This window comes from Pezoporus occidentalis, unplaced genomic scaffold (assembly GCF_034315485.1).
Source record: "Pezoporus occidentalis ecotype Australia unplaced genomic scaffold, CSIRO_AGI_Poc_V1 ctg84, whole genome shotgun sequence".
Classification (NCBI taxonomy): domain Eukaryota; kingdom Metazoa; phylum Chordata; class Aves; order Psittaciformes; family Psittacidae; genus Pezoporus; species Pezoporus occidentalis.
In genome coordinates this window covers 2861276-2886554 of record NW_026916203.1, presented here as the reverse complement: position 1 = coordinate 2886554, position 25279 = coordinate 2861276, and positions in this window count along the sequence as shown.

The window sequence follows — 25279 nt, the reverse complement described above, 5'->3', positions numbered from 1 at the left end:
GGTGCTTTATAACCCTAACACACAGTCAACACAGACTGTAGACCTGTCAATGACCTTCAAGTACCATATTTCTGTAAATACATTTGCATTTATATCCCCAAGTGTTGATTTTTATAATAAAATTTAATGTTTTAAGGTTAATGAAATATATACCATGAGTTATTGCCGATATTACAAGGCCATCTTACATTTCAAAAACTACTGTAAACCATAGAATCTATAATAATGTAAGAAATGCTCTTATAATTCTATTTTTTATCTGGATTTGTCTTTCAAAAAAATTCTTTTTCCTTTTTCTTTTTTCTTTTTCTCTTTTTCTTTTTCTTTTTCTCTTTTCCTTTTCCTTTTTTTTCTTTTCCTTTTTTTTCCTTTTTTTTCTTTTCCTTTTTTTTTCTTTTTCTGTTTCTTTTTTTTTTTTTTTCTTTTTTTTTTTTTTCTGGACTGTAGTTTAAAAGAGCATGGTATTTACCCCTTCAGTGCACAGAAAGACACAGATTTTCCACAAGTTTGGGATCTGATATACATTTGTTAGGGTAAGGAGTTGAACTAAGAAATATTTCTGGGCCTTTGGAAATCCACATGCTATTAAAAGGGCATGTATGTGGTGCAGGGAAGATCCTTTAACAATAAACCAGGACATCATTTTTTGGAGCCACTGAGTGGGAATGTATTGTTTTCTCTTTCCCTTAATCGTGAGCTTATTCATGGCCTGTGGCAGTCAGTTTTTGTGGGAGGCAATGGAGATGAGAAGCGGCAGAGGACACATGCCTCTGTTTGATGTCTTTTGTACTGGGTAGGCCAAGGAGCACATAGTGCTGCTCTGCAGAGCTGTAGGATGGTATTATGCCTCTCATTTATCATCTCACTCATGATGACTTGCAAGGCAAATGACCTTTAGTACTGCTGGTGATAAAACTCTTCTCCACATTAATACTGCCTTTGTCACAACCAAAAAAATGACTTGTTACATTTTTAATTCAGGTGACAACTGCAAATAGCTGGTGTGTTGCCAGAGAGACTAATCTATGGAAACAAATTAAACCTGATACCCCACTGCTGGACCAAGTCAGATGCTTCACTTTATATCAGGAAAAAATGCATCAGGGAATATACGTGAACATCTGGCAAGTCAAAGGATTCTTGTTATGGTATATTCTTTCAATTTTATTTAAGGTTTTTTCCCTCCTCCCAAATTAAGGTATGCAACTAGTGACAAACTACCTGCTCTAGAAAGTATATGTATATTATCATTTTAAAAACATAAGGTCCCATACACACGTGGCCTATCTTACTCTCAAACTTGGTTAAAAGGAAAAGTTAGGATTTGCAAGCAAAGTCAGAAAGTATCTGTATTCATGACTCAGCTTGAGGGAGCCATTGAAAAATTATACAAACAGTGCAGGAATTCTTTGGTATTATCAGCACATTTATATGCTATGGCCAGCAGATATTACCAATGACAAAGGACTAATGATTTTATTTGTGCCTGAAAAGGTCATGTTTGGAAAGTGCATCACCTAATAGGAGAAATGGGCTCTTCTGCCTATCCCTGGCTCTATTCCCACAAGATAGCTATACTTCTTTCTCCAGGCTGCTACACAAGCTACAGTGTTCTTTTATAGTTCTGTCTTCGCTAAGCACTTATGACAGTTTTTATTACCTATTTTTACAAAAACTGTAAGATATAAGACATGTAGCATTACAAGAGAAATCACAAATTACAAGAGAATTCAGAATCAGGTAGAAGGATGTTTTGCTTGAAAAACTGCTCTCGCAATTTTAGAGGATAATTATGCAATTTGTTTACCACTTTCTGTTTGTTCTGACAACTTTCTTCTGCATTTCACATTTTGTTGGAAGTAGAAACAGATTTTTTTGCAGATCAAGAAGTAAATTGCTGCAGGAATATTCTTATCTTTTGATTTTTTTTTACAGAGTTTAATTCATGCATTTGTTTACAAATTCATGGCACCATCATTACTGAGGTATACTGACAAAATACACTACACCTTATACACAGCAAGAATTACATTCTTTTGTTCCCACATCTCGTAATGTCATCCCACATGTTTATTTTACAGTGAACGGTGTCATTAAAATAATAAAGCAACATTCTGCTATCAGCAAGTAGGTAGTGCACTGAAAGTGTAACTGGTACCCATTCTTAAGCTTCCAGGATCAGAAACTATGAATATGAAGCTTTCTAAACCCATTAGAACTAATTTTTCTTTCGTAATCATAACTACAATGTTGTTATATACTGAAGTGTCCATGCCTTATGCTTGTTTTTTGACACAGGACCTATTACTCTGTACTGTATAGAACTATGGCTGCCAGCCATTACATCACTACATGTTCATTAGAAGCTTCCAAATTCAGATTCACAAACATTTTTTACCTTCACAGCATTGCTGAAAAGCAGTACAGATGGAAAGTCCCATATTGGTTTAATAGTAGTTTTCAAAATATTAAATCACAAGTTGAAGGTTTAGGATGTAGGGGATTGTAAAGGTATTCTGAGTGTCAATTTGTTTCTACTCTGTACTACTGAATACCTCTGATAACAACACAACTATTACTTTTCTTGATATTACTTGTCAAAGAGACTTCTGAGAAAGATGTAGATATACATAATGATGATAAAACTTACACCCTCTTCCTGGTTTAGAGAAAAAAATCCACTACTTAGTTATGTCTGTGGATATCAGCAATTTCAGATTGAAGATAAATATTTATGACATCAAAAAATAACACTGGCATACTTGCATTTCATAGTAGTAAATGTGACTTGCCAAAAAATGTGTGTTATGCATGAGATGAGATTTACGCATGTTGTCTGAAAATGGTATTACAGACTTCAACAGAAAAGGCATTACAAAGATTAGTTTCTAACTTCTGAGGGAACCATGTTGTGTTTAATTCATAAGTGTAAAGGGACAAGTCTTAAAGGAACTTTTCACAGTTCCTTCTCTTGAAAATCTAGCATCAAATGTACAACAAGCTGAAGGGATGGAACATAATGGTATTGCTGGACAATGCAAAGCAATCCATACAAGACTGTTAAGCTAGCAGGGTTTCTGAGAGCCTGACAAAGTGTTTCAAGGATAGAAATCTCAAGAAGGGGCACACAAAGCAAGAAGTTAATAAAGGAGTTCTGGCAACTGAAGGAGTGAGGAATATACATGTGTGAAAATGGATGAGAGACACAAAGAAGTAATAAGCTGGAAAAAGATTACTCTGTGTAAAACTTCTGCATAAGAAAGAATGAGAAACTGGCAATCAAGGGAATTCTGAAAGTGGGATTCTTGCTGATGTTTGCAATGGAGCAAAGAGCATCTCAGCAAAAAACCTGGACACTGACAAAGGAAAGCCACATAGAAATGAGAGTATAAAAATGTCTGAGGGTATTATTGTCATGTTTTTTTTAAATTTTATTATTCTAACTGGAAACTCATTTCTGACAACCTAGGAAGTGTTCTTTCCTTACACTTCCAAGCATTTTGAGCAAATAGGGTGGAAATTTGGAACTTTCTGAACAACAGAAGGATTCCATCTGGTAGCTGATAGCAATAGATTCTTAGCAAAAACAGGAAGAATAGTAAGAAACCAAAGTTTGGACAAATGTATACTAGTAAGCATGTACTAACCATATGTTTGCACATGCAAAGATCCATGTACACACATGCACTCAGCTAATATTAACTTAATCTAGGTAAATGAAAACAAGATTTTGTAATAAAAATAGAATGCTGTGTGATGCAACAACCATCACTAAACATACCTACTTCATGAGTTATTCTCCATTTCAAAATACAGTTCAATATACAGAAGATGAGAACTGTAGATGGAGGCAGAGAGTGGAGTCATACTGAATTAACTGTCCATATAGAGTTCTTCATTGATTTTTGTAAGAGCCCTTTTTTTTTTTTTTGTCATTTTGGGTAGTTGTTACAGCAGTTGAAATTCCAGTTTTGTTAATACAGTAAAAATTCACTAACATGATAGAAAGTCGTTAATACTGTACGACTTTTATCACATTAGTACCTTTCTCATGGTATTAGAAACTCAATAGAGGATAGGAAAGTCACTGATCCTATGTCAAATTCCCTAGCAGAATATAGCAATTAACAGTGTAAAATAAATATACATTATTTCACAGGCCTTCAAGCATTACTTGTTACATTACCTGGTTTTGGAAGCTATTGGTGGTCCATCTTTAAACAGATGGTTTTCTGATGAAGAAATTAGTTCTGGGGTTTTATTCATTCACAACATTTTTTAACTTTAAAAAATATACTAAATTCATATGATTACATTATATGCTTTTTAATTTGCAGATTTTATTCTACAGAGGAAGAGCTCGATCTAAAGCATGCTATAGAAAATTAAAATGTTTCAGTCAAGTTTTGTGGACTTAATCCTTTCATAAGTCGATAACACATAGCTAAATATTTAATAAAGTACTCTATATGACATCCAGAAAGACAGGTGCTCAAGTGATTTAAACTTCCATATTTATATTAATTTCAAAAGGCATATAATTTAACATCAGTTAAAGAGTGTTTTCCTAATACCCTGATCAAGATTTTGGGGATAGGAGGGAGATTAAAAAAAATATTTTGCCTATCCTAATGCAAACTGATTACAAGCTAACTCCATGTTTTAAACCTGGATAGAGATTTCCTTTTGGCTAAATCTGGATTCATCTCCATTATTCAAAACAATCTGCCACAAAAAATACCTGGTGAACTCACTGGTATCCAGGTTAAAACTTTTAAAAATATATTAATTCTATCTGTTGTAAAACATCTACTTATTTGTGAAGTAAGTAATGGGCACAAGTCAAACTATGGAACTCTGACTGTCCTTATTATAGAGACAGACTAGGCATTAATATCCTCAATTAACACTAAAAATTAAGAATAAACTGGAGCTACGAGACAAAAATTAAGAAATATGAACATACAATCACAAGGCATAAGGTGTCCTGTAGTAAGTAGAAATATTCTCCTATGCTGTCCAATCACTGACAATCAGTAACTAATGATTTTGTCTTACAGCCTAGATACTCAGCCAATTACAGAATTATTTAGCCTCTTAGAGAGATTATTGACCTTGACGGGATGCTAATCTGATCCAGGATAAAAACTCCCCTGTCATTTTCAGAAGAAATGCTGTGGTTCTGGAAATATACTCTCAGACCTCAATGATTCATTGACAGTATGCTCTCTGTCCCAGAGTGCACAGTCAATATACAACTCCTTATCTCTCAAAGGAATAGATAGTTTGAAGTCTCATAAGACTCAAGCTTTGCATTGTAGGTTAATTAATTCATATTTACACAGCTGTGTGAACCAAGTTGGCTTCTGGTCACAATTATCAACTTTTTATCTTTAAGTCACTGGTATGAATCATACTGGAATATTTCCTGCAAAGTTCTGCAGAGAGAAAAAATGTTGTCTACCCTCATCATCAATCACTTAGAAAGACAGCCTAATGAAGTCTGCAGTATTACAGATGTAGTCTCAACACTGTCTTCAGACTGGGAATGATTTGATACTCTGGTATTAACCATTCAACTGGAATGTGAATGCAGAAGTTTGTTTAGAGATTAATAGTATCCTATTACTTTGAGACCACAAAACTATTTGAACATTTCCTTTTAAAACCATTAGGTGGCAAAGCTTTTAAGGAATGATTCATACATTTCGGTCAAGCTCAATTACTACAACTTTCTACTAATAGATTTGATCTGAATTCCATATTTTGCTTATTTAGCTTGGCAATAACACTGCATAAAACTGGAAACATGTGTTCCCCTGACAGTACAATTCCAGCCCCCTGGAGTCCCACAGTGCATCATGAAATGCAGTCACCATGCAGCAGTCTGTGACTTAGAGATTGTCCTTGGCCTCCCATTGTTCTGGTCTTGCAATAGACACTGAGAGCTTCAGAAAGACCCAGACATGTATTGATGATCTTTTCAGTACTCATGGACTGGTTTTCCCACAGAATATATGAGTAAAGACAGATACTAGTTAGAAAAGGCAACAAATGTCCAACAGTACATATGTATTCTTCCTAGGGTATCTGGTATTCTGATCGCAAACTTGTTTGCAGCTGAAATATTACAGATTCCAAAATGAAGTAGTACATTGATGTGAAAACAAACAACAAGCAAAACCAAAACAGAAAAAAAAAAAAAGTCAGTCACATCAGTGCTGGCATCTGTAGAGTATCTTTCCAGCTTACTTTTCAAAATTGACTACTTCTTGATGTATATATAAATGTGACCTGGTTTATTAAGTTAAGCAAGCATGAGAACAGAACAGGGAGAAAAATACCAATATTTTCCTGTATAATTACGTACATATGTTTGTGTGAGCATATACATATACTTGAGGTTATATGCTTGAGATAAAAATCTAAAATCTACAAAAATAATAGTACATATGCAGTTAAATACAGACTCACTCACAAAATTTCAACCTAAGGAGTGCATAAAAATGAAGGATGTCAAAATTACAGCTGTTGTTGTACAGTGTGTATATATATGTTTTAAAAAGAAGCTGATTATGCAAGTTGAATAGAACTACTTCTAAGATATCTTTTGTACTGCATATTGAACAAGCATCAGTGACTAAATTCTTTAATTTATCTTCTGGCATAATAAAATAGACACTGGTTTTGCCTGTATTTCTTCATGTCTGCATTCCAGACACTGAGGTTTTCCATTTTCACTTCACCCAAAGCTTTTCCAACAAATGTGTTTAGTAGTAGCTGATGACATTACCTCTCTTCTAATTTCTTAACCCACAGGTATAAAAAAGAATTTTAGTTTCAACATATCTGATATAAAAATATCAACCTCTTCTCTTAATTTTATTCATCATGTAAGGAAAATGTCCCTTATGGTGGTCATATCCCTAGCTTTTTCTCTCAGAAAATCAGCAGTTACTTATGTCAGTCAATGGATGAGAAGGATGAGGGTCTATCTACATCACAGCTGATGACAGGTTAGGAAGGCATACCACCTGTATTATGACCACCATCATGAGGAAGAAAAGATGGGTTATAGTTGTAGGTGACTTCATTCTGAGAGAAACAGAGGGTCCAATACACCAGACAGACCAGGCTTACCGGCAAGTCTGCTACCTCCCTGGGGACTAGGACATCCTTCTTAGGCCCCAGGGACATTGATGTCCTTAAGGAGATCCTAACAATGTCTCCTTAAGGACATCACTAGAAAACTTCCTAACCTAGTATGGCCCTTGGACTATTACTCATTACTGGTCTTCCATGTGCGTGGTGATGAAGCTGTGACCTTGTAATCCAAGGGAGATTAAAAGAGACTTCAGGGCCTTGGAACAACTGTAAGGGGATCTGGGGTACAGATTATTTTCTCTCCTTTCTGCTGCAGGAACTGACATTACAAGAAGTATATAAGCCCAGTCCATTAATACATGGTTCCATGGCTCGTGTCGCTACCGCAGTTTTGGGTTTTTTGATAATGGGATGGCCTACATACCAGGTTTGCTGGTGTCAGATGGGGTTCACCTTTCTCAAAGAAGAAAGAGGGTCTTTGCTTATGAGCTGGTGGGGCTCATTGACAGAACTTCAGACATGATGAGGAAAGGCGTCAATATCAAGCTCGCCCATGACAAGCTGCAGGACAAGATGAAAGGTTAGAGGAGTGGGGTGCTGGTGAGGACCTTCAGCTGGTACCTCTGAGATCTGTTGGTCACACTAGAGTAAACTTGACATCTTCTGGCGATGAGAAAGGGGCACCTGAGGTAACAGGAGCTAACAGGTGAACACCAGTGAAACACTTTGAAGGAATTAAGAGGCATTCCTATAAGAAGGTAATGAGACTGACAGCCCAGCTCTACACCAATGCATGCAGCATGGGCAACAAACAGAAGGAGTCTGAAGCCATCATAAATCTAGAAAGCTATGATTTGGTGAATGATTATGAAATTTGGTAGGACAGATTTCATGACTGGAGTGTGGCTGTCAATGGCTACGGGCTGTTCAGAAGGGACAGGCAAGGAAGAAAAAGTGGGGGATTTGCCCTCTACATCAAAAGATTGATAGAGTGCAAAGAGTTTTTTCCTGAAGAATAGCCATGAACGGCTTTAAAGCTTGTGGGTAAGAATCAGGGACTGAGGCAACAACGGAACTTTGTGGTTGGAGTCTAATACAGATTGTCAGGTCAGGGCAAGACTATTGATGATGCATTCTCACTCCAGCTACAGGATGCATTGCGCTCACAGGTTCTTGTCCTGCTTGGGGATTTCAACCACCTTGCTATCTGCTGGAAAAGTAACAGGTGAGCTATAGGCAGTCCAAGAGATTCCTGTAGTGCACTGAGAATAACTTCTTAAGCCAGGTAATAGAAAACCCTACCGGGGGGATGCAGTACTGGACCTGATGGTCCCCAGTGCAAGTGAGCTAATTGGTGATGTCAAGATTGGAGACAGCCTGGGCTGCAGTGAAAATGTACTTGTGGAGTTCACAGTCTAGAGGGAGGTGGGACAGGAAAGAGTACAGTAAGGACCCTGAGTTTTAGGAAAGCCAACTTCCAGCTCTTCAAGTAGTTAATCAATAGAACCCCCTGGGAAACTGCCTTTATGGACAAGGGAGCAGAACAGAGCTGGCAGATCTTTAAGGATGCTTTTCACAGAGCACAAGAGCTCATGATCTCCCGGTGTGAGAAACTCAGTAACAAAGGTAAGAGGCTGGCATGGCTGAGTCATGACCTTCTGGTCAAACTAAAAGGCAAGATGGAAATGCAGAAGCAGTGGAAGCAGGGACAGGTATCCTAGGAAGAGTACAGGGACAATGCCTGATTGTGCAAAGATGGAGTTAGGAAGACCAAGGTGCAGCTGGAGCTAGAGTTGACAAGGGATGCAAAGAATAACAAGCGCTCCTACAGAAAAGGAAGGTCAAAGAAAGTGTGCTCCCCCATTATAAGGAAGACTGGTAAACTGGCAACCACAGACAAGGAGAAGGCTGAGACAGTAAGCAACATTTTTACCTCAGTCTTCATTGGCACGCTCTCTCCCCTGAACTCTGAATGCATGAACTGCAAGATGGGAACTGGGAGAACAAAATCCCTCCCATTGTAATGATGACCATTTGAGGAATCTGAACATACACAAATCTATGGGACCTGAGGAGATCTATCCCATATTCCTGAGGGAACTGGCTGATGTATTTGCCAAGCCACTCTTCACAATATTTGAGAAGTCATGGCAGTCAGGTGAAGTCGCCGGTGGCTGGAAAAAGGTCAATATCACACTCATTTTTAAAAAAGGTAGAAAGGAGGACCCTGGGAACTATCGACCTGTCTACTCACTTCTGTGCCTGGGAAGATCATGGAACATATCCTTCTAGAAGCTATGCTAAAGCACATGGAGGACAGGGAGGTGATTCAAGATATCCGGCACATTTTCATCAAGGACAAGTCCTACCCGACCAACCTAGTATCCTTCTATTATAGAGTTACTACATCAGCGGTGAAAGGAAGGACAACGGATGTTGTTTATCTGGATTTCTGTAAACCTTCTGACACAGTCCCCACAACATCCTTTTCTCTAAATTAGAGAGACATGGATTTGATATGTGGACTGTTCAGTGGATGAAAATTGGCTGGATGGTCTTATCCACATGGTGGTGATCTGCAAATTTATAGACGACTCCAAAGTAAATGATGCAGTTGACATGCCTGAGGGAGGAGATGCCATCCAGAAGGACTTGGACAAGCTTGAGAACTGGGCCCATGCAAACCTCTATGAGGTTAAACAAGGCCAAGTGCAAGGTCCTGCACCTGGGTAGGGGCAACCCCTTGTATCAATCCAGATCTTTCTGGATGTTTGCCTGATTGTCCCTGGAGCAGTTCTATCACTTTTTGACTGTTGGTGACAAAAAATATTATGATCCAGAAAGTGCAGGGTAGTCTTCAGAAATAATGAGTCAATTGGGTATAAATTGGCACTATGTTTTATATATAAATAAAGTCACTAGCAAATTCTAAGACAGCATACGCCACAGATTTGTTCTAAATAATTTCTACTGCTACAGACATTTGAGATACATCCAGCCGATATAGTTGATTTTTAAATATATGTTTGAAAACATAACTGTGTGATTGAAGAGATTTCTGTGGTTTAGACAGGAAGAAGCTCTTTACTGTGAGGTTGGTGAGACACTGGAATGGGTTGCTCAAGGAAGTTGTGAATGCTCCATTCTTGACAGTGTTCAAGGCCAGGTTGGACAGAGACTTGGGAAACATGGTTTAGTGTGAGGTGTCCCTGCCCATGGCAGGAGGGTTGGAACTGGATGATCTTAAGGTCCTTTCCAAGCCTAAATATTCTATGATTCTATGGGTCTACGATTATGGAGAAAAAAAAAAAATAAATCTCCTAACAGAAAAACATCTTTGCATTTTTATCCAATATCAGATACCACTAATTCTTACAGACATATTTGCTGAAACCTTTTTTAGCAGCTCTGACACCAGAAGCAGAGAGTGAAAAATAAACTGCAAACTACAAAATTTTGTTGCTGGTATTAATCCTGATCATTTAAATAAAATATTGCACCAAAATGACAATAACTCATAACTGTGCAAATATTTCTCATATTCATGATGTAAGGGTGAGGAACAAAGGGCAAGAACCCCTGTTGAAAGTTCATTTTGGTGAACCACAAGCTAAAATGATGGTATACACATAGAAAGCCAAGTCAGTCAGAACTGCAAAACTTATCAGTCATACTCATTTCCCAAATAAATACATTATGCAATAAAACAATCAAGATTACTTCAGTAACATACTTCAAAAAATGTTTTTTGCGACTTATGTAGGATTGTGAAGAATAAAAGTAAACTGTGCAACAGCATAGCTTATTTAACCTAAAAGTATTGAAGCACAGGTAAATGCTGTATAATGTTTTCTATGACATCTGATAAAAAAGCAATGGAGTGATACAAAAACAATTGATTTTGAATAAAAGAGAAACTTTCTTGCCTCTTAATATTACAACGGTGAGACTTCTATGTGTATATTTTGTGCTGTCCAGAGTTCTTTCCTTAGGTTTATGGTAATCTCTTGTTAGAATAAGATTTCATTTCTGAAACCTTGATCCATATACGTTATTAAAGAGAAACTTCATCAATATTCACCTTAAAAAGTGCCTACAAATGAAAAAAAGATATTTTGTACTTTGGCACTTTTCAAGACCTTTCTTAGAACAGAACAAAACAACATGATTTTATTGAAGGAGGAGAAGCTAAAGAAATATTCTTTAGAGAACTTTCAAAATTAAATGATAGCTAACTGTTGAAGTCCACTATATACCAAAAAATCTTATACCCACTAAAATCTTTGGAGAGATAACTAAAAATTTGGCTAATAAGAAGCAGGTCAAACTGTGAGGTCCTGTTCAATTCACATCCTTAATTCATTAATTCAATGAAATATTTAAACTTGACAAATTTTCATAAAAATAATAAAAGTCAGATGTCAGACTTAATTGGTAATAAAAAGAGGGAAATAGTTGCAACAAAGAAACAACAATGTATTATATAAACTGTCTTACATAAATCTGTAGTCAATTAACATTTTTTAAATGTGGTCATTCACTGCCCTTACTGCAGGAAGCAACAGTTGCAACAACAAAAGGAACAGCAGAGAGGTCTAACATCTGGGAAGGAGTTCAGCAGGGCTGCATTATGTCACTACATCTCTTCAGGATTTATACAGAAATGATAATGCACACTTATCTTGACAGTTACAACAGAGGAATTCAAATTAAAGGAAGCAAATGCTGCTGATGTCCTTATCACCGAGTCTGAAGAATCACTTTTCAAGCTAGTAATGACTGGCTGCAGCTAGCTTGGACTGAGACCACCTGGGAATGTAGAAAAGACAGAGGAGTGACATGCAGGACTGGAAAGCAAAATATTACAAAAATAACACAAAAAGAATATCAAGAAGATAAACAAGTAGAGAACCTTCATAAGGTGTTTATTGTAGGAACAAGAAACTGAACCATACCTAGAAGACTTTAGCATTAGCTATGAGATAAATAAAGTAAGTAAGTCTGGGAAGAAAATTGAACCATTTTTTTATTCTCGATGATGTGTCTAATCTGACAGTAAGCAGTAAGTCATGGTTATAACCCTCATCCTCACTTTGATTTTACTCTCCTGATTTACGTTGTTACAAAATATGAATAATCTGCTCTTTAAGTATTTTTTTTGTTTGTTTACTTGCTTGAGTGCATTTTATGGGGAAAGTACATGTATGGCAGGATTTTTTTTTTTGAAACTTTAGTGAAAATCCAGCTGATAATAAAACCCCTTATATATATGTACACTTTAGAATTATTTTATTTTTATAAAAAAATCAAGTAGACGTTATGCTAGTTAGCAAACTGACAACAAAACTGACAACATAACCAATACTGTCAACTAATAAACACAGCTGGAGAATTTCCATTCATTCAAACTCCACTGACAAAGGCTTACTACCAGAAATCTGGATAATAAGACATTTATTTTACAGAGAAAATACACTATAGTCAGGTATTCTGACTATTTGAAATAAACTGTAAAGATAGGGCAACAAAATTAAAAGTTCTGGATGAAAAGTAAGAGAAAGAATAAAAGCAAACAAAACCAAAAAAATGAAAGAAATATTCTAAAGGTCCAGGGTAATCCAAAGTAAATTAGGAAAGTATTTATTACTGTCAGGTAAAGCAGATTCAGGAATCCTCAAATTGTATAAATCCATGAAATTCTGCTTCTGTAAAATCACACCATTCTACTTTGGTTGCATATTGAGAGATTATGCTGCTTTGGGGAAAAAAAGAGGGCACTTTAATTTATTTTTCATACTAAAATATTTTTATAATAAAATAACTATTAAATTATTTATTTTAGAAAGATACGTGCACATTTTTATAGCAGAAGACTTTTGTGAAAGTACTGTAAGAGACATAAATGCTTGTCTGATAATCTTGAAGTACTTGACTATAAGAAAAATATTTTAAAATAGCACAAAAAGATCAAAGAAAAAGAAGATTTATTTTACAGGAACTGTTCTTTCTGTGACTCAAAAGTATTATGTTTTCACAGGTTTTGTATGCTACTGATTGCTTCTTCAAAATGAAGAGGAAAAAAAAAGTTCAGCAAATCAAATTCTAGAAGTCTCAGTACTCATTCCACATTATTATTCAACCTCATTTATGTTTGACACAATGGCAATTACATACATCATGCAATGTACCAAGTGCCAGTAATAATATTTGATTGTAATTTAAATGTAATTTGAAGAAATAACATAACTACATGATGCAGCATAATTACAAAATAGGCGAATGAGGTGATGTGAAATAAGAACTAACAGTGAACTTCACCTTCCCACAAATTAGTTCTTTTCTGAGGTCACTTTTCAATTCCCTTATATTTAAATACTCATTTGCACACTTGTTTCATATAGGGCCTGGAGGCTGCAGCAAAAACATTAAATGAATTTTATTTCCAGCTCCTATTCAGGTGACACTCAAATGTTCTCTTAGATATTATGTATTTTGATCATATGAATTCACACAATCATATATTGCCATGTAAAGCTAAAGAAATACAACTATATTTTCGCATAGATCTTTAGATTCTAAATTTTTTACAAGTTTAGTGTAATCTTTGAACTTACAATGTTATCCTTTTGTGTTCCCTTGTGCTTGTTTAAATATTCATATTAATTTCTTAAGAGTATCTTTCATTTATGTACATATGGGGTAACTGAATTAATACATTAGCTTTCATCTTTGTGAATGTATAGTTTGGGAATACTGAATATGGATATGTGTAAACATATGCATTTATGCGTATTTGTGGTTATGAGTAGATAGACTCTAATAAAGAAAATATTTGGCCATGCATGCAACGATGTTAGAACTTTTTTCATGAGGGAGTGTTTTAAAGACATGCCAAGTCAGAAAGCTCACTAGTGAGACAAAGAATCATCATATTTTTGATCAGGTTATATTCTAGGTTTTTCTTTAATTCAGGGTTATTTGAGCTAAAGTAAGTTGATCTACAACAATCTCCATCATTGTGAACTTTTCTCTAGTTTATGTCAATGTCAAATCAATATCAATAGGACAAATCATGAAGTTGCTGGACTAAATCTGAAATATACCATTCACTTTGCTGAGCAGGCTCAAGATAACATTTGTATGCACACAGTTTGTTGCCTCTTTGGTATTAAATAAATGCAATTAGAACACAGCTGAGGAGCAACTGTGGATGTGAAATTGGATGGTCCACAAACAGTTTAAAATAAACAAACAGGTTACATTTCTAAGTGACTTTTAATGTATACAATTACTCAATATGCCATTCACCAAGACTAGGCAAACTCAAATGAAACTACTTTGTCACTAGTAGTGAAGAGATGGAAACATCTAGCTATATTTCATTTTTACTTTTTACCAGTGTAGGACTTTTCTGTTTTCCTCCTTTAGCTAAATTTGAAAGGCTTTGTCTGGAAGAAGAAAGAAACCAACAGTTTTTAATGTAAAGTTTCCTCCTCAAGGAATAGGTGCCAATTTTTTATTTTTCTGAAGATAAAAATATTTTTCTCTTAATTTGAAAAGTATTTCTCTTCTCTTCTTGAAGAAAAAAGAAAAAAAGAACTTTAATATAACCCAATTCACCTAATAATTCTTTCTTGCTCTAGGTTACTTCTCATTGATATTCCCTTTGGTTGCTATGAGTTTTTAAATTAGTGTTTCATACACCTATGTAACACAAATTATTTAGCTATTACCTTTGATCTGTATTCGTTATGTATTTGTAAGACTTTATCATTGCTCAACATTATTCCACTCACAAGAGAATGACTTTTTTTTGCCATAGCTACAGAGATAAAGTATTTCATTTTGAAATCAGTAACTTTTCTCTTCATAATCAGGTGAAGAGCCAAAGCATCAATGTAAATAAGTTATTTTTATTTATCTAGGTATCTTTTCTCTAGCACACATTCATTTACAGTAACAAAGTCCAGCTTTGCCTTTTCTTTTAAACAACACAGGTAATTTTCAAACTGTCCTAAAGGCATCTAATGCTAATGCGGGAACAACATAAATTATAAGCTGTATTGTAGCAAACACAGGAGCTTTATGTCTTGTTTAGACTACAGGGGCCTCCAAACTCCAAATACTAATAAACACAGTTTTCTTTCTGCTTGCATATTCCTCCTCTTTCTCACTTTTTGGAAATCATGAAAAGCTGTTTTGCAGCTCACTCTATAGAAAACATAAGACTCCTGCTAACAGAAAGCACAAGCCTACCATTTATAATATCATCTGTTCAGCAGATGTCAGTGAAATGTTTGTTTTAAGTGTTCTTATCATGAAAACATTTTTGTTTATTAATATTATTTTACTCTTTGTTCCACTACCAAATGCAAGACAGTACAACCCCTTCTTATAAGCCTTATATTAAGCAGCTCCAAGTATATAAACTTGTACTTTAAGAACCTACATTTCTGAAAATTAATGTGACTGAAATTCTGCATGTGCAAACTCCACGTTTCCTCATACAAAATGTAGCTGGTAGTAAGGTCTTATAAATGCTGATATTAGTTTGAGCACAGGGTTTATTCCACATATTCCCCAAACACTTCAGAAAAGATTTCACACCCCTCAGCGTTTAAAGTGAAGCATAGAGTATATCTGGGATATTGGAATGGTCTACTAAATAGGTAGGAGATGAGGTACTAACACTGAACTTTTTAGTTTTTGATAGGTGATCAGACATACTGATGCAGGTTTCGCAGCTTACTGAGTAGCCGCAGTGTAGGTGGCTCGTACTTGACTGTTACGTGAAGCAGCGAATAATCCTTAGCCTGTCTGTCCCACAGAATTTGATTTTTCAGGCCACCTCTTTAGTTCAAATATAGATAAAATACTTTTAGATATGATGACTCAATGTTCCAAAATAGTGTTTTTTACACTACTGCTATATGGCTCTTTACTTTGTTACTAAGATATTTTAAATATAAAGGATTAATTAAAAATAGTACTCTACTAGAATGAACGCATGTAGGTTTATATGCAGCATATTTACATCTATGTATTAGAAATGTATGATTTATCCATATGTGAAAATATTTATACAAATTAGCTTATTACACAAGGGGGTATAATATACTTGATGTTTAGGGTACAATATTTAAAAAAGAAGTATGGAAAATAAAATTCTATCCAGTAATACATTTTTTTAATTCCAAGCTATCTCTATGTTTTAAGCTAATTTCACAGGAGTAAAAAGCTTGAAACAAGGTAAGTAGAAAAATTAAAAAGCTTGAAACAAGGTAAGTAGAAAAATTAAAAAGCATTTTTTCTGTTCAGCTGTATTCCTTGGAATTTTTAGTATAATAATAAACTAAGAAATCTTTGAATAATAAAAATTTTTTTTGGTTTTTATGTTATTATGTAGCTTTCACCCAAATAGAAGAAATTATTTATTTACCAAAAAGTTTGTAAAGGGCTAGTAAAAGTCTCTCTTTTTCTTTTTTTTTTTCTTCTCTTCCTGAATTATTCATATGGCTGCTCTTGAGAAAAATAATGATTACTGAGCAGGAAGTCCCAGTAATTTTCTTTAAAATGCACCATCATTAAAAAAAGAATGTTTTTTTTCCTTGCATAATGCTGAAGTGTGAGACTAATTTGAAAGTGCAGACAATTAATTAATTATAATGAAATTATTTATTACATTTAATGAGAAAATTCTCATACAGCAGAGAATAAGATGTCTATTGTTAATGGAACAAATATTTCCTGTATTTGTCCCTGCTGCTCAAAATATGTATTTTCCTAGCAAATTCCAGACATAGTGAAGGGCCAGATGGCTGTTTGGACTACTCCAACATGTACCATTTTTAAGAATAATGTTTTCGGTCAAACCAAATCAGGCCTGCACTGGCACCTGCTCAGTCCAGCAGAAATTAGAGCTAGCAATTGAAACCTGAGTCAGCAAACAGCTGGTCTTATTCCTTTTCCAAGGACATCCATTTTTTCATTGCTGCCTAAGCTTGAAGCAGAAAGTCCCCTATTTTGCTGCCCAGACAATTTGTTGACCCAGACTCAGCTGGCACTTCTCTGATAAGACATTCTTGAAGCAAGGGATGATCAGAGAAAACTAAGTTGGATGAGGTTTCCCTATGCTTTTGTAAACGCTCTTTATCTTTTGCATGTGAGACGGAAGGCTCTCTTTTCCCCCTAAAAAGTTATTTCTAGATTAGTCATGTTACCATCCTGGTGCTTCCACACACATAAATATACAAAAGAAAATGCCATTACCTGTCTGTCCTCTCCATCAAGGAGAAGGGAACCTTCAAATGGTTTCATGTTCTGTCTTGTAGCTATTTCAGAATCAGCTACCTCTCTCTCTCTCTCCCTTTCTTTTTTTTTTTTTATCTGCTAGACTTTGTGCACACTAGGACAGGTACTGGGAGATAATAGATCTTTAAACCTGGAACATGTTTTTCACCTTTGATAAGAGAGCTGCAAGTACAAGCTTTGTGAAAGTGACACAGAGACTGCGTTTAATACTTATTAGAAATAGATTTCTGAGAAAAAAAAAAGGTATAACTAACACTTTGTATGGATATTTTTAAGGCATGTATTTGTACAAAATTCATCCTTCTGAAAAAAAGGCATGCCTTATGGAACATGTAATTTCTTTGATGATGAAAACAGTTCTCAGCAACATTCATGAATCATTTGTGTATTGATAGTTTTTTCTTATTTTTAATCTTTTCTGTCTTTATTGTTTATTTTGCTTTATTTTAGGGTTGTTCCCTCTTTCTCCATTTCTATTATTTTAGCTGGGCTGTCTCCCTACATCACTTTTGCATAGCAAACAAAAGCTTTTTGTCCAATTGGTTTGATATTTTCTTACCCACCCCACCTCCAGCTTTGAAGGGGACCAATAGGGGTTATTTTTCCTGTGACATTCGAGGAGGGAAATAAATGTACAGGTAAAACATCTGTTTTCTAATAATTTATAAATATATCTTAATTATGAGACAAGCCTACTTTGTTAAGTGTTGAAAATTTTCCCCAGGTACCTTTCTTTTTTTCTAGTTAGTTTCCCAGGTTGTTGAGTTAGGCACTTTTTACTAAGCACAAATATATAAAAAATATCATTACTGCAGCCTTTTTCCATTTCTCCATTTCCATTTACCCATTGTTGTTTTTTTTAAATAATCATTTAAAATATCTCTTTGTGATAGTTCTGATATTTTAACAAAACAAATATTTGAATACTTATGCAACAGATTTGGGTTTTATGTCTGTTTCTTTTTATTATGGCAGAAATCTGTTGCTCATTTTTAATTTCAGACAGATGCTAAAGATAGTTCTAAAGGCAAAAGGTAGTTCTAAACCCGTCAGTATAAATATTTTGGACTTTTCAAATACCTATTATTCTTCATCAATTCATATTGTGCAGCATCCAAGTGGTCCACTGAAGATACGTGCTTCAACATACTGGATTGCTGTGGAAATTTAGGAAAACGTTTTTCCTTTGTAGAGATGATACGCCAAGTCCTGCGTGAACAAGATGAACTCAGTTAAAATGGGTGTCCACATGCTTATATTTGTCATGATCAGGTGCTAACCCGAAGCAAGAAAACAAAAAGTACAGTGCTTTTAGCAAAGCTTATGGGATAAGAAAAAAGGGTAGTGATATCACACAGTTAAATTCACAGACTTACTGTAAGGCCACAAAGGAGTGCTGTGGTTAATTAATCTGAATTTCTGCACATGTCAAGCCATAAGGCTGTCCATGAAATATTTTGGTTTAAAGTGTTTATATTCTAAAAGCACATGGTACCTTTCCAAGATGGAGAATACACTATTTTTGTTCCAGAGTTAACTACACTAGTCATTAGCTAATTCCACCTTATTTTAGCCTGAATTCGTTTACTGTAGAAATTGAGATATTTAACTAGGTGTTCATGCATTCTTTATATTGAAACATGGGAGTTCAAAACCTGTTTCATTATTAGGCTGAATTTGTCAGCTTCCATTCACAGGTTCTTTTAGGCTGCTAAACTTAAAACCAAAACCAAATAGCAGTTCCAAAAGTACTTCTTCTCATGAGTACTTGTTCAGGGACTGTGATCAGTTTATCCTTTGGTGTCAACTTTGATAAAATAAATAAATGGACCTATTGGAGTCTTTCATTATAACAGACATGTTCCAATTCTTTAATCATGAACACAGGTCTTTTGTGAATCCCCCTCAAAATTACCAGCATCCTTTAATGGCGGCTCTACAACACTTAAATTCTTCAATTTTAATCTAAGTCAGCTATTGTCGGTGCTCATCTGTCATTGATTCACTATAGGAAGCTTATGTATTTCAGCTATCGACAAAACACATACCATTCACTTTTGAAGCACAGAATCCTCTCATTGTTATTTCTAACTAGTGGGAAGAAGTAAGAAAAAAAGCAAAACCAAAAACAACAGAAAAAAGTAAAAAAAAAGAAAGAGAGTATTTCCTGCCAATCATACGGTCAGAGAGCATTTTCTTCTTACATTCAGCTTGCAAGCCAACACCACTGCCATAGGAAAGTAGCATGGAATTGTGTCACCTGAAAAAGCAGTTGCTTTGAAATTGAAATACAGAATAAAAAAACATGTTGTTGCTTGAAGCACGTTAATGTTGATTTACTACCGAATAAATACAAGATTCTGCTGAAGCTTACAGGCCAACAGGGAGAAACAACACAGAGATACTTATGTGATTAGTTGTTTGCCTAATTACAAGCTATGGCTGATTAGAGATGTTTAGTGTGACTTTCATGCAGTGGTTTGATTCCCTATACCTAAACCTCAGAGTCCAAAATGCTGCAACCTTGGCTGCCTGCAGAATTCCACCAGAATTTAAAGCATTTTAACAAAGTCATCACAACCAGTTGTGGAAATCAGGTAGAAATTCTGTTGCTGCAAAAATATTAATTGCTGGTAACAGGTAAAACATTGTCTTACATAACAGGTGCACCTACTATGGGATATTGCATTAAGCTAACCCACAGGTTTTGATTATGGCTGCTTTGCATTATCCAACTGAGCAGTACAGCACAGTGAAAGTGCACTGCTAGTATATTCTGCTTTCCTCACATATCCAGATTATAGTGTCTTCTGCAGCACATATTCTGAGAGATAATTCAAATAGAAAAGCTAGTTATATTCTAATCTTAACCAAAGTAAGACAGCACAGCTTTTCTGCAGAAAAAGCTGGGTACCTCTAAGGTTAGATTAAGCTAACCACTTCTGATGCCACTTGAAGGGAGAGCTCTCATTTTGTGATTCAGGACTTGTGTGTACATGAAAAAGGAGTTAATTTTGGAGTGAAATTGAAAAAAAAACAAAACAAACCTCAAACACAAAACAGAAAGAATGAGATTAAAGAGAGCAACAAGAAGGGAGAGAATTTTTCGCCAGTCCCTCTTCTCCCCCCCCCAAAAAAAAAAAAAAAATCACAAATCTATGATGTGGTAAAAAAAAAATGATCCTTTAAATATTCTTTGCTCCTTCCATTTTTTCCCCTTATCCTTCTTTTGGAGTTATTTCATTTTCTCTTTTCCTTTCCTTTTGCTGATCATTTCTTTACCATTTTTTCTCTTCTTCCTACTTTCTTCCCTCTTCCCCTGCTCTTTCTCCCATCTCTTCCCCCTTCTTTCCCTTCTTCTCTTTCTTTTTTTTTCTCTCTCTCTCTCTCAAAATCTCTCTGTGCTGTTGATCTAGTCAGCCCAAGCAATGCAGTTCTCTCTTGCCCAAGATGCAGCTGGGAGCCATACCAGCTAGTACTATTACATTTGTTAATAACAGTGGAATGACTTAGGCTTTACCTACCTGAGAGAGTACCTCTCTCACTTCCCAGGTCAGGCTGCTGTCTAAGCTTCTGTCAGAACTGCAGCTGGTAGGAGCACTTTGATCAGATAGCCAAGGAACAGAGAGAGAGAGAAAAAAATAATTGGTGTAACCTGACAAACCTGAAACTCTGACTCCCACTGCAATAAGAGACAAATGCTAAGTGCTGACAAGAGGGAGTGAAGGTTTTCAGAGTTCAGTGGACCAGATCTCCTCCCTCCTTACTCAATTCAAAGCAGGGAAAAAACATTTCTGAGCCTTCTTTGCAGAAATACATGGTGATATCCATAGCCCATCCACAAGAATTATGGCTGAAATGTACCAGTTTATAAATAAAATTTTTTGCTGGTCATCTAGATTTACTTTTGGTTCTTCAGGTCTGTCTTACCTGGTGTCCTGGGTTTAGCAGTAGCAGTCAATTTTTTCTCCTTCTTAGTAGCTGGTGCAGTGTTGTGTTTTGACTTTCAGCTTGGGAGTAGACCCGATAACACTGATGTTTTTAGTTACTGCTAAGTCATGTTTACTCTGACCAAGGACTTTGTGAGTCTCATGCTCTGTCAGGAAGGAGGGGAGGCCGGGAGGAAGCAGAGACAGGACACCTGACCCAAACTGACCAAAGGGGTATTCCATTCCACAGCACATCATGCCCAGGAAGTAATGGGGAGTTACCCGGAAGGGCATGGGCTCTCTTTTGGGGGTCCGACTCTTTTTGGCGAGTGGTATCGTATTCTCTTCCCTTGTTATTTTCTCTTATCATTACTATTATTGGTGGTAGCAGCAGTGATTTGTGTTATACCTTAGTTACTGGACTGTTCTCATCTCAGCCTATGGGAGTTACATTCTTTTGATTCTCCTCCCTAACCCTCCAAGAGCAGGGAGGGTGGGGGGGAGGAAAGAAAGAGGGAGGAAGTGAGAGAGTGAGTGAATGAGCTGTGTGTCTGGGTTTAAATGACACCTCTTGTGTCTGTTGTCAGAGGACCAGGTCCAGGAGAGCACTTCGGTTCTGCAACTCGTGCCTTTTTTCAATATTCTTCAAATTGAATAATTCTAATCAAGCGTAGCAACCAAAACTGATGTAAGATATTAGAAAATAAATACACATATTCCCAACTCTATCGAAACATCAGTTAATAGCATAATTTTAGCTACAATTACGATGATTTCCTGGGCAGTTTCTTGTTTTCCCACAGAGTCATTTTTCTGGACAACTGATGGCTTAATCAAATTATTAACTCAACTGTGTTGTCCAGCACCAAGAATGCAGAGAATATGGCTTTGCACAGTTCTCAACAGATATGTTTGGGCCCAAAAACACATGGTAAGTCTGGCGCATCTTGCTAGGCAGGACTTACCATGCATTTGCAGGTACGTCAGGCTGATGCTGTCAATCAAAATGATGGAATCACAGAATCAAAGAGTGGTTTGGGTTTGAAGTTAGAACACTGAGCAAAGTTTATAACTTACTTGTGTTGGTGGAAGACTTAGGGACAACAAACAATAAGACAAATTGTGCTTGCAGTTTATGGACCTCTGGGACTCACACTTTATTCCTTTTATGATCTGAGACAGACAAAAAGATAAGCAAGTTTATATCTAATATAAGGCAATACACATGTATGAAGTTTTTAGGGCATTTTCAATACAATGCAAAATGCTTTAGGAGTCCAGTTATCAAAATAGCACAAAGCTACAGGTGCAGATATACCCTACATGAAGCACCACCAAAAATCAATTCTGTCAAATCAACCCTCTCGTCTGAATTCTTGAGTCATTATAACATAAAAAAATATAATTACCATAATGAGTATACAAAATTATTCAATCTACTTTTTTATATAACGGGGTGATCATTTATTTAAGTAAGGAAAAAGTGTACCTTATAAAAAAACTTCCCAGATTTATTTGGCACTTTCTTTTCTTTGCATTTTGCACACATACATCCCCACGCACCAAAATATTTCTCCGAGGCTGAGACCTCTTCTGCTAGTTTAGCCTAGAGAGAAAGCCTGTTGCTGAGTTATGAAGCACTGGAAATAGGCATCTATAATGAAAATGTCAGCAACACTATAATAATTTCCAAATCATTTTCCTACAAAACATGATATAGCTCTCGTTGCACTTAGACTAATTCTACTCTGTTTTCTTTGCCTGTAAAGTTCTTAGCCTTTCTGTTCTTTTACATTGACAAAATCTGCTGAAGCACCCTAAATCTTTATGTCTTCCTGTTCTCAGGTCATAATCACAGTTCAATATCATTGTGATATATAAAATGTAAAAAATATTTTTATTCCCTCTGATTTCTAGCTGAAATTTGAAGAAATATGTTCTAGAGGAATTTTCATCAAATTACATGTCATTTCTTTGTGTATTAGTGATTGAATTGCTGCTGACTCTTAAAGTCAAATTACTCATTTCAGTTTGTTAACAGATATATTTTTTCTTGTTTGTAATAATCCCACCTATGAAATCACCTATACAAATGTCCAAAAATGCTCGAAAGCAGAGCTTTTTCTGTCACTTTCATTGATTCAGAGAGCTATATTTCTTGCTTTTCAGCTTGCTGTTTCTAGGTCCCTTAGAGCTTTTTGGAGTTCATCATGAATGTTAATATCAACAGAGCTTAGTGTTACACCCTGCTGTTCAGCCAGTTTGAATGTTGCTAGGTACCATGCTGCTCCCTTTCAACCGCTTAGGGAAGTTTACAGCTAGTTAGCCCTGCAAACATTCCCTGGGAAGAAAACTATCTTCTAATCTGGCTATCTTCTAATCTTTTTTTTTTTTTCTTTTTGGTTTGTAAACTTTTCTGCTGCCTTTCCTGAGGTGATGGCTGTATTCTAAGACTGAGAAGTAATTTTCCTTATACATAGGCAACTGCCCCTCATGAGTTAAAAGAGATAAAATCATTAAAAACTTGATTATGGAAGTGCATCGATACAGTAACTTTTCCCAAGATTGAGTGTTTTTTGTTATGTCATGATCAAATGAAAATTATTGTTTCAGTCCTGAACAATGGCTAAGTGAACCAGGCTTGGATGTGGCAAACAAAAGAGGTTTAGTAGATTAAAAAAAAAGGTAACCAAATAAAATGAGAGATGTTTGATGGGAATCTGACTGCACAGGATAAGCTTTTGAGAAGACTCCAGGTAATAGACTAGAATTTTCCAATCAGCTAGGAAAGCACTGCTTCGGCTGTTGATCTAGTATGAAATATCATGGGGATCATATCAGTTAATTGGTACTATTAATACAGTTTTCTTAATTGCTTAGTAAAACTGTAGATCAGATCTTAACAGGTTGTGTGGCAAATTAAGTAAATGGAAGTGTGTTACTCCACTAGAACTAACATATCTTAAGCTCTTTGACCTAGTTGTCAAGCATGCAGAGGTGACTTCACTGTAAAGTTACTAGTCTTGCAATGTGTATTGGGATTTCCCCTAATGCAGAATCAGCATCAAACAAACAGTAAGATTCTTAGAGCTTCTTTCTCAACATAAATTTGCCCCACCTGCTTCAACTTGCGGTGTTGGGCAGTAGGAAAAGCAGAGCTAATTTTCCAGCATATTGTCTCTATACAGATATTAGCGAACATGGATAATCCAACTTCTGCTACTAACAGACAGGGTTTGTTCAGTAATTTTTCAGACAATTTATTCTGATCTTAAATATAATGTAACATATTCGCAAGTATAAAAATTAGCTACTTTATACCCCTCTAACTCTGAATACTTTTCAGTCATCAAACATAAACTAGTTACTAATGTTTTTCTTTGAGGTGTACATTTTACATAGTATTTGCATTTTTTAGTAGGACCAGGTTTTTATAAGTTGCTGCTGGTACAAAATGACAGTAAATCAGTACAGTTTACTTGCTATAAAACAAAACCAAGGGACCAGTAAACTTGTAAAGGAGGTCATAGTGTCAAAAAACACACATAAAACCCCCCAAAGATAAAGAAATGTGCTGTAGACCCTTATTCTTAAATTTTGAATTCTAAATGAGAATATGCATGGTTAGTTAGGAACTGATCAATACCTGAGAACAATATATGTACCTAGACCTGAAAATATTCATTATATTACTCCCATTAACAATACTGATAAGTCAAGGAAGGAATATACACTATATTAAGCTTAACGTATCTGATTGCAGTTTCTTCCCTTCCCTTTCTCTCTTTTTTTTTTTTTTTAATTTAGTGTTCTCTCCCACAGAAATGTAGATTTTACCTAAACAACTGACTGTAGTTATGTGGATACTTAAAAGCCTATTCCAGTTCACATAGAACATAATGTATAAAAGCTGTTGGCATCTCTATATTTTACTT